The 10,821-nt window shown below is 46.0% G+C and overlaps 1 long non-coding RNA gene across 1 annotated transcript; it reads right to left on the bottom strand.

Moving 5' to 3' along the window:
* Positions 1-8,103: 8,103 nt before the first annotated feature.
* LOC110741190 lies at positions 8,104-10,003 on the bottom strand. Its single transcript, XR_002516981.2, has 2 exons — positions 8,692-10,003; positions 8,104-8,599 (listed from the first exon to the last, which is right to left on the bottom strand). It is a non-coding gene; the product is annotated as an uncharacterized LOC110741190 (long non-coding RNA).
* Between the last annotated feature and the right edge of the window lie 818 nt (positions 10,004-10,821).

Here is a 10,821-nt window from a genome sequence, read left to right on the forward strand (position 1 = left end):
GAGGCAGCATACACAGGGCACATATCACAGATCCTGGCACACAGTGAGTGTCCAGGAAAATTAGTCTTCACTGTTACCTTTGTTGTGGTTTCAGTGTATTGGAAAAAATAGAAGTCGAGTCAGTATTTGCAAGTCTGATAAGTACTGCAAAAGAGGAAGTATAGAGTGCTACAGAAACACTGAATGAATTTGAATTGGGTTTAATGGTTCCATATGAAGAGACCTCTTTCCCAATGTGGGGACATGAAGTTGGTTATCAGGGGGCCCTCAGAAAGGCCTGGAAAACCAAGCTGAGAAAGCCACAGTAGCAAGGCGATTGGCTGTTCCTGGGGATGGCATCAGAACAAGGTTGGTGGCATCAGAACAAAGAGAATGAGGGCCACTCAGGCTGCAGTGCACAGGAGGACCCGGGAACAGGATGTGATGGGGCCCAGAACCTGCTTTCATGTGGCATGGAGCAGTCCTGGCAGCTTAAAGGAATTGGGCAGGAGGACTGCAATGGACAGAAAACAGACGAGGCAGAAAAGCCTTACATCACCTTAGAGCTGCCTAACAAGGCAGCTGGCAAAGCCCAGGGATGCAGGACAACAGGAAAGATAAATTCCAGGCCCCTGGGTGCTGTTTGCAAACTAAATTCCAGCTTTTGAACCAAAGCTTCACGTCAACAGAGGAGACAGAATAGGGAGGGTCATGGGTGGAGAACAGAAGGAACCAGTGAAGACCCCCTGCCACCCTCGCCTCCACCTCCTCATCACTACCCAACCCCACTATGAGGCCAGACCCCCAAATGAAGCACATGTAGGGGTAGGTGACTGGCCCAGTCCCACCCAACACGCTTCCAGAGGCTGGTTTGTTACTCCTGTTGTTTTAGATGGTCATTTTCTTTGTGAGAAGAGCCCAGGAGGAAGGTTTTCTTCCCTCGCTATTCATGCTGCTTGCCTGCTGGTTCATTGATTGTCCTTCACATGTCCTGGCTGTAGCTGGGATGTAACCAAGGAGGGCAGGCAACCTGGGGCGGGTGGTGGCCGTTCCTTACCTGAGTCACAAAGGATATCTTCCACCCCCACTTAATTGCCAATAAAACATAAAGCACAGGCTCTCCCTGGGAAACAGCAAAGAATCCTGTTAAACCCTGTTTTAAATAGGTTGTTTGTTTGTTTGTTGTTTGTTTGTTTCCTGTTTGGGTTTTTAATGATGAGGAGGGAAAGATTCTTTTGCTTTAAGGAGCTAAATTGTCAACTGGAGGTCCCTGTCCTCACCAGAAGCAGGATCCCTGAGTGGGTTAGGAGGGAAGCAGAGGAGTGGCTGTGATGGAGAAATTCTACCCATTGGGCCACATGAACTGGCACGGCTTTCCAGGTGGCTGGCTCTCTCAACATTCAGGCACAAGGCCAGGCCCCAGTTAGCTAATTCCAGTGACATATGCTGACCGTTCCCATCAGGTAACCAGCATGACTCAGTGCCTCCACGAAGTAGGGGTCATAGGAAAAGCAGAGATCTGAGTTTGATTCCCAGTTCCATGCTATACATTCTGTGTGACTTTCAGCAAGTCATACCACCTCGTGGAGCCTCAGTTTTCTCATCTGCAAGATGGAGCCAATAATAATGACCGAATAGGATTCCAGGAGAAGATTAAGTAAGATGAACACCTATAAAAAGACCAACATAGTGCTAAGCCCATTGTAAGTACTCCAAACTAGCATCTATTAAAATCTCTAGCTATCATGAACATGTCACTGACTGTGGAAGGCTTGGTCCTTCAAAGGGAAACAAGGGGCCCAGGTGTGTGTCACTCCCTGGAGTGTGATGAACTCAGCTCCTAGAATTCTAGAGACTACTTCCTAGAAGAATAACAGAGGCTCAGCTTTGCCTCTCTTCGTGTTACTGATTCCTTAGACTTGAGACTCCTCACTCAAATCACTTTCGTATTCCCTTTATCACAACAATATGGAAAGCTGGTAAGGATCTCCACAAAGGTGGGCTGCAAAGTGGTGGTCCGGCAGATGCCCTCGCTTCCTGAGGGAGTAGAGGATGTAAGGTGTGTGGTGTGGGTGTGGCTGGGCCCCACGAATATACTTTAAGACCCAGTGGAGAGAGCACGTAGCATCTCAGCTGACTTTTGCAGACAGAGCTAAATTGAGAGGTGCCACCTTCGCTGGCAAGGTCAGAGGACTTGTGTCTGCTAACCTGAAGAGGTGGGAATTGCAGGCAGCAAACAAAATTGCACTGCCACTCGGAAATCTGCTAACTGCTACAATCAGGGTAAAAATAATTGGAAAAGTCAGTCAGGTGTGAATCAGGTGCTCTGGCAACTTGTGGAGGTATGAAACACTGCTGTCTACTCCCTCTTCTTCCTGAGCCCCCTCCTGTCCTGGCCTCTAGGACATGGTTTCTACCCATCCCCGCCCCCTTCCCTGGCTTCTTATTCTTTTTCCATTCCATAGGTCTTGGTCCTTGGCACTATACTTCTCTGCGCTCATACTGCATTCCCTAGAGGATTCATCCTTCTCAGGATTTGTCTCCCCCACCCAGCCCAGCCTCACTGCTGATAACCACCAATCTAAAGCCTCCAACCCAGAGCCCTCCCTGTCTCAAGTTTCTAATGACTCACACGCCCCCTTCTCTTCAATACTCTGGGACAAGTCATTCATTCACCAGTTTACTCCGTCAACAAATATTTAGTGACTAGATACCACATGCCAGGCACTGAGCTAGGTGCTAGGGATAAAGAAGTGAAACATGTTACCGGAAATTCAATTGGAAAGGAAGAAAATTAAAAACAAATTTCTTAATTGTGAAAAAAAAAAAAAGTAGGAAGAATATAACACAGCTTAAAATGGACAAAATTGAGGCTGGGAGAGGGGAGAAAAAAACCTATTTCTTATAAAGTAGGGCCGCTCTGCATCCATGCTATTGAAGCCAAACCCGAAGGGTGGGCAGGACCTAGGTGTGGTAGGAGCATCGTTCCAGAAAGATGGAATTGCATGAGGAAGGCTCTCAACAATCTCTTTACAAAATAACTTTATTTGTGTTGGGGATATGAAATGTAGGGTTTCCACTTTGTTATCAAGCAGAAGTTAAAAGCAGATAGTAGCACCATGGTAAAAGATATCTATCAGCCAGACATCTAAATAATTACTTAAATTGTCCCAACCCTGACATTTATCACCAACCCTTCCCTTGGAGGTAGGTAAGTAGGAAAATAATGAGAAGAAAGTTATTTTGTAATTATCCAGCATGAATTATGATTCTGAGAGGCTATTTCCAGGAGTACTTTAGAGTAATTTAGTTCAGCATTATCAGAGTTTAATTTAGCATGACATTATCGGTGCAGAGAAACTCTGGAACCAGACTCAAAAGAAGAGGATTTTTGTTCTTCCATTCCTAAGCCATCTGACTGTGGATCCTAACCTCATGAAGCCTCGACTGCCTTCTCTGTGATATGAGGATGATAATACTTGCTTTACTAACTTCACAGGAGAGTTGGGAGAATCAAGGCAGTAAGTGTAAAAATGTTTTGCAAACTGCACATGGGAGGTACCATTATTCACACCTTTAATGGAGGTTGAAGGACCACTTTGGGTTACAACTGACAAAAACATATTCATAACTCAAAGTGGTTTAAGGGAGAAAAAATTACTAGCTACAATAACTAGAAAATCTAGTTAACTAGCCCTAGGTACAGTTTGATTCAATGGTTCAAATGACACCATCTGCATACAGGTCTCTCACCATCTCTCACTCTCCTCTTCTCCATATTGTTTCCTTCTTAGGTTGCTCTAAAAACTACACCCTCCAAGGTTCAAATCTAGAAACACAAGAGAAAGTGCCTCTTTCTCAACAATTCAAGGAAATTCCTGAGCCTGATTTTCACAGACCCTAGTAGAGTTGTGTGACCACACTGACCACTGTGTCCAGGCAATCAGAAGCCTCAATGAGCCATGAATATGTCCCATGCCCAACTCTCAAGTAAGAAGCACAGGGAGGCCAGGCGCGGTGGCTCACACCTGTAATCCCAGCACTTTGGGAGGCCGAGGCAGGCAGATCACAAGGTTAGGAGTTCGAGACCAGCCTGGCCAATATGATGAAACCCTATCTCTACTAAAAATACAAAAAATTAGCCAGGCATAGTCCCAGCTACTCGGGAGGCTGAGGGAAGAGAATCACTTGAACCCGGGAGGTGGAGGTTGCAGTGAACCGAGATCACACCACTGCACTCCAGCCTGGGCAACAGAGCAAGACTCCATCTCAAAAAAGCAAAAGAAAAAAAAACATGGACTGAAAACTGGGTAGGAACGGATCCCTAGAGAAATCAAAAGAAAAATGAAAGGCAATTGGACAGCAAAACAACAGATGTCCACTCCACCCCCATAGCTTAAATCACTTCATGGAAAACTCCCAGATCAGTCTTGATCGTCTCAGGATGAGCAGTAACTAAAGACAGATGTGATTACAGACTCAAAAATGGTACGTAACCTGCTTAAGAATTACATCCTACACAAACTCAATATTGAGCCTCGAAGTTGAGCCTCACTACTGAGTTCTTGAAGTCCAACCCTTCTTGAGCAACTCATCTTTCCTTTCAGATTCAGTTGCTTCTTCCCATCTCAGATAGTCCTACCAGGAGGAGGGGGCCTGTATTGTGAGTTTCTTCTACTTCTGCAAGTCTTGGTTCCATCCATTAATCAACAATTATATGTCTTTTCTGGCCCTGGCTTCTCTACTGCTCCACAACTTTTGTTTTTGTTTTTGCCTTTGTTTTCAGGTATCAGAGCATGTAAAAGATGCGGCGAACACATGCTTGGGAGATGTGGGAGGTCATAGAGGGTGTCGGGGAGAGGGGAGGTGATGAGGAAAGCTTCACAAAGGGGAATGCAACTGAGCTTTAAGTAATGATTAGGAATTTTCTAGAACAAGAATGAAAGAAGGTCATTTCAGGCCTGAATCATTGGATCCAAAACTATTTTCATCTCATCTCTCTTTTGAAGAAAGAAAATTCTTTTCTCAACCCAGAAGTTGCAAACCAGTGGCCTGCAGACAGATCAGGCTGGCAGATGTGTTATATACTTGGCCCACACAACATTTTGTGGAATTTAAAGTAGTTGCCAACATTTAAAAATGGTGAGATTTTTTTACATAAGGATCTGGATTTCCAGCTGCTCTTGAAAACTCAGAAGCTCTGACAGCCCTGGACCTAAGCTTCTATTGGGGCAACAATTGACTAAGTTGAGTAGCACCTACCCTCTGCAGGGCTGTATGACCTGCTGACTTTGCTCCTTGTTCTGTATCACTGTTCTGTCATCTGCCTGGCCCTGTTGGCATTGAGTTGGTAACTCTGTCTCATCCCAAACAACTAACCATTTATGTTTCAGACTAACTCCCATTATCATCATATTATATTATAATAGTATATTATATTTTACATATTATATCATATTACATAATAATCTAATCTGTTGCTATTACTCCCTTGCTTTGAATCCCCAGTGATTCTCCAAATTAGCAGAACAAAGTCTAATGCAGACTGGGTTGACCTCAACCACTTACCCTTTATTTTACCTACCAACCCCAAAGCCCCAAAACCCTCTATACTAAATGTTTGCCACTTCCTAATCCCATCCTTTCCCATGACTACATACTGTTAACATGTGCTATCCCCTCCACTGGTCAAACTTCCCTGGGTCTTCAATGTCCAATTCAGAGGTCAGTGTAGACCACCCTGACTCTTCTGGGTATAAGTGTCCCTCCCTCCTCAGGGCTCCCATCCAGCACCGCATTCCTACCTTGGTTCCAGCACCTGCCATGTTTCTCTCTAATTATCTGTTTACATGACTGCCTCCTCCACACCCACCCCAGACTGAGATCCTTGAAAGCAAAAACCGTGACTGATTCATCTTTGTATATTCAGTGCCTTTCTGTATACCTTGGCAGATATCAGATACTCAATAAATTCTTGTTAAATGAATGAAGAAAGGAACAAACACACAGGGAACAAATTGGCATGTGTTCATGGAATGTCACACCTCAGCAATTGTAATGAAAGAAATCATTCCCACTGAAGCTTTCCTGTCTACTCTAGCCACACAGAATTGTTCCCTTCTCTGGATTCCTGTAGAAACAGTAGTTTATGACAGCTCCTGGGTGAGTTATTAGAGGAAGCTAATTAGAAGGAGGTCATATCCTTTGGGTATTGACAGATATAGGATTACATAGCACAAAAAAAGAGAGAGAGAGGAGAGACCTCAGTGCTAGTCTCTGAGCTTTCTAGCCCCTGGTAGCTACAGGCACCAAAGCCCATGAAGCTGCAGTTCAGGTCCCAGCATCAACTCTAGTCCAGGCAGAGAGAAACTCCATAGCTGGGACACCCCCAGAGAGAAGTTCTAGGATAAGTTATTATTTTCTCACTCAGCTCCAGACACAATTGGTGCACTTGCAATTCCCTGAAGATACCAAGCTCCCTCCCATCTCAGAGCCTTTGCACCTTCTATTCCCTCTGCCTGGAATTCTCTTCCTCTGTGTATCTGCAGGACTCACTCCCTTACTTTATTCAGATCTCAGATCATATTTAACTTTAGTAGAAAAGCCTTCCCTGATCACCAATGTAAAACTGTGGAAATGTATCCCACAGCTTGCTACCCTCTGTTCTTTACTCTGCTTGTCGGAGGAGCTAAAGGAATGAGGGCATTAAGGACCAAAGAGGGCCAGGACTTGGTGTCGCCAGGACTCTACTCTCTTTCCTTTTCATCTCATATCCGTTTTTTGGTTTTGCTTGGCTCCGTTCTCTTCTACCCAGGCAGGCTTTCTCCGTGTGGGAAAAAAAAAAAAAAAAAAAAAAAGCCATGAGTCATAGCCTCCAAACTCATCACCAAAAAGAGAAAGGAGTTTTCCCACCCATTCCAGTGAGAATAATCTCAGAAAAATCATCGGATTGGTCTAACTCAGGTCATAAGCCTATTCCTGAGCCATTACCACAGTGAGAACATGTGCGGTCTTATTGATTAGGTCTGGATCCTACCCCAGGATTGACTTGGGTAAGGCTTTTTTGGTTTAATTCATCTCTCAACCTATCACTGCAGCCACAGGAAGACATGCTCACCTGCCCAGGCCTGCTCACATGCAGACTTGGAGCTGGGAGTGGAGCAAGTCCCAACTGAACTATACGGTTAAGAATGAGGGAGTGGATAATCAAGGTGAAATATACCTTCAAGACAGAGGAGACAAATGGGTACTGGACGGACAGGCGTATTCGTTACCTGATAATGACTTCACAGCTCCCAAAGCACTTGCTCCCATCCTTCATTTACCTCCATCAAATTCTCACAGCAGTTCTATGTGAATGCCCAGACGTTATTACCCTCAGGAAGGTATTTCAATTATTAAACAACCCATATAGTTTGGGCACTGGCCAAGCAAAAGGGACTCCAGCTGTGAACCACAGGGATGACCACCCTGGTCAACAGCCTGATCACACCCATTTCACAGGTGAAGATGCTGAAGCCAGGAGAAAAGTTTAGACTTGTGCCCATGTACATAGCAAGTGGGCAGGAAGAACTTGAGACCCCTGATGCCAAGTATAGGCCCCTTTCCACTGTCCTGAACTACCCCTCTGTCCACACCCATCAGGGAGGTGAAGTGAGGCAGGATGGAGGGAACCAGAGGAGAGTTGCTATTATGATCCCAACCATGTGGAGAAAGAAGCCAGCATGCTGTAGCTTGCAAGGAGGCTGCTTAGTCGGTGCCACAAAAACCTGGAAAGCAGTGCCTGCCAGACGGCAAGGACAAGGAGCAGCCAATGAGATGGGAGTTTGCAGCCAGGATGGCAGATGCCAGGAAGGCTGCAGCTATTCTAGGATGCAGGCAATGACTGCTCCATCACCCCAGCCCTCCCAGTCCCCATTTCCCTAGGGTAGTGGGGAGACCTCCGTCCTCTCTCCAGCTTCTTATTGATGTAGGGTCCGAAAGCTGAGACTTTAGAGCCAGGCAGTCAGGCCAAAGGGATTCAGCCCCTTAGAGAAAATGGTGAACTATCATCTCAAAACATGGAAAATGCTTAGTCACTGTCCTGAATACAACTCTACAGTCACCCAATCTATTCAGAATTCATCTGGTCCAAACGCCCCCATGTTATTAGATGCAGAAACTGAGGCCAAGGGAGGGGATATGATTTGCTCCATGGCCCCACAGCAAACTTGAAGGAGAGCTGGGCATTGCCTGATTTCTCAGTTCAAGACTCCTTCCCCTGGGGATTGAGAGCAGGCTGAGTCTCATTTGAGGTCATGATCCTTCTATTTCATGGGGCTGGTGGAGCTTGGCCTTCCATGGTTAGATCAACTCTTGACCTTTATGCCTCACATTCTCCCAGTAAAGGCCATGTTGTAGCTGCAGGTGTGGATTCCTGCTGCAACCCCTCCTCTCTGCGCTCATGTGCTCCACTGAGGACTACACAATGCACCCTCAGGCCCCACTCTCTATTCTGGATTCAGAGCTTTAACCAACCCAAAGCACCCAGACTTCGCTTCTCCATCACGGTGTAGTTCCTCTCAGCTCTCCATGCCAAAAGCATTTGTTGGGCAAAAACATCTTGGCCCCAAAGTCCCTCCTGGAGTAAGGGAAAAACAAAAGAATGGATAAGAAAGAAATTTCTCTTTTTCTGCTCCTGACAAGTACTAACCTTCTTTCCATTGCCCCTACCTTCTCAGCCTGGCTGGACAACAAAAAGTGTTTCACACGGGTCTGTCATGCCTTCGATGTACAGCTTTGTGGTGAGGGGCACGAACTCTGGGTATACCAGACAGTCCAGAGTTAGAATCCGCCTCTGCCATTGACTAGGTATGTGACCTGGAAACGGCTTCTTTCCCCTGCCTGTTTTCTCATCTGTAAAATGGTGTCACCTCAAAAGGTTGGGGGACTTGAATGACATAAAGGATTTGGCTCTGTGCCCAGGATAAAGTCAGTGCTTGATGCTCTTTAGCAGTAGGAAGTTGGTAATTGCCACATGTTGTGGGGTGAAGGGGATGTCACTGCAGCCACCACTACCTTTCCTGCTCCTTTCAGTCCCTCTCAAGCTCTGGTTCTGCCAAAGCCTCCCCTGATTACTCTCATCTCCCCATCAGCCTTTCTTTCCAGAACCTGTACACCTCCATTTCCCATCCAGCTTAGTTCCGAATTAAATTCCGTGTCTAATAGTTCTGACTTGGTGTTGTCCTTGTCCCCACCTAAAACCATAAACTCCCATCAGACAAGACCAATGGGTTTTCTTCTCCCACCAGCAGTGCAAAGTCCAGGACCAGGCACGTGGGAGGTGCTGGAAAAGTTAGCAGTTGAGTGATTGTACAGCCAATTTGTCACTTTCATGGGATTGGAGTGAAGCTATCTCAGAATTTTCTGTATCTACTTCATCTCTTGCTCTTTCCATTCTTTGATACTTTGACACATCCACATCCCAGGGCACATCATGAGATCCTGCAGCCAGACCTAGAAACCTATTAAAAAAGGGAGCCCCAGCATGTCTCGTTTATTACCCAAAGGAAGGAAATTAACATCACATGTATAAAGCACTCAGTAGTCTATAAAATGCTCTTAGCAATTCACTGCGTGAGGAAGTGCCTTTTCCCACTTCCATAGAGGGATACCAAGCCTCCAGGGACTAGGAGACTAATCCAGGCTCACACAGCTGATAAGGAACAGCCCATACATTTTGGCCCAGTGCTGCTAGCCCTCAATCTGGTGCTTTGCCCTCTGCACTGCCTGCCATGCAGGGAATCCACGTTAGTATCTTTCTGTATTAATCTGTTCTCACGTCACGCTGCTAATAAAGACATACCCAAGACTGGGTAATTTATAAAGGAAAGAGGTTTAATTTAATCACAGTTCCACATGGCTGGCATCATGGTGGAATGCAAAGGAGGAGCAAGGTCACATCTTACATGGTGGCAGGCAAGAGGGCATGTGCAGGGGAACTCCCCTTTATAAAACCATCAGATCTCAGCTGGGTGTGGCAGCTCACGCCTGTAATCCCAGAACTTTGGGCGGCCGAGACGGGTAGATCACCTGCGGTCAGGAATTCAAGACCAGCCTGGCCAAAATGGCGAAACCCCATCACTACTAAAATTACAAAAAAAAATTAGCCAGGCGTGGTAGCAAGTGCCTGGAATCCCAGACACTCAAGAGGCTGAGGCAGGAGAATCACTTAGCCGGGGAGGCAGAGGTTACAGTGAGCCGAGATCATGCCACTGCATTCCTGCCTGGGCGATAAGAGTGAAATTCCATCTCAAAAAAGAAAAAAAAAAATGACATTTCATAAGACGTATTCACCATCATGAGAACAGCATGGGAAAAACCCGCCCCCATGATTCAATTACCTGCCCCTGGGTCCCTCCTATGACAGTGAGGATTATTATTACAATTCATGGTGAGATTTGGGTGGGGACACAAAGCCAAACCATATCACTCTCCTTCTTGGCCATGGACTTGAAAAACCCTTTCCCTTTAATCAAGCAGGAGCCCCAGTAGCTGCTTTTTCAATGTCTGTTTCTCTAATGTCTCCTACTCTGGAATATTTAGTGAAACCCAAGCTGGCTAAAAAGATCATGCGTGTATCAGACCTCAGGGACTCTAGTGTGACCCAACCTCTCCCAGTCCCTATAGGCATCTCCCTCAAACATCAGACCTGGTGCAGACCCAAGAGAAGAAAGGTGTGACTCCAAGATGTCCTCCCTCACAGCCGTTTATCACAATAGGGCTCCCTTCCCCATAGAAAGGAAGGCTGAGGTTCAGAAAGATGGTGTAGGCTTGGACTTCGGAAGGAGAATGACTAAGCTG

This window comes from Papio anubis, chromosome 12 (assembly GCF_008728515.1).
Source record: "Papio anubis isolate 15944 chromosome 12, Panubis1.0, whole genome shotgun sequence".
Classification (NCBI taxonomy): Eukaryota; Metazoa; Chordata; class Mammalia; order Primates; family Cercopithecidae; genus Papio; species Papio anubis.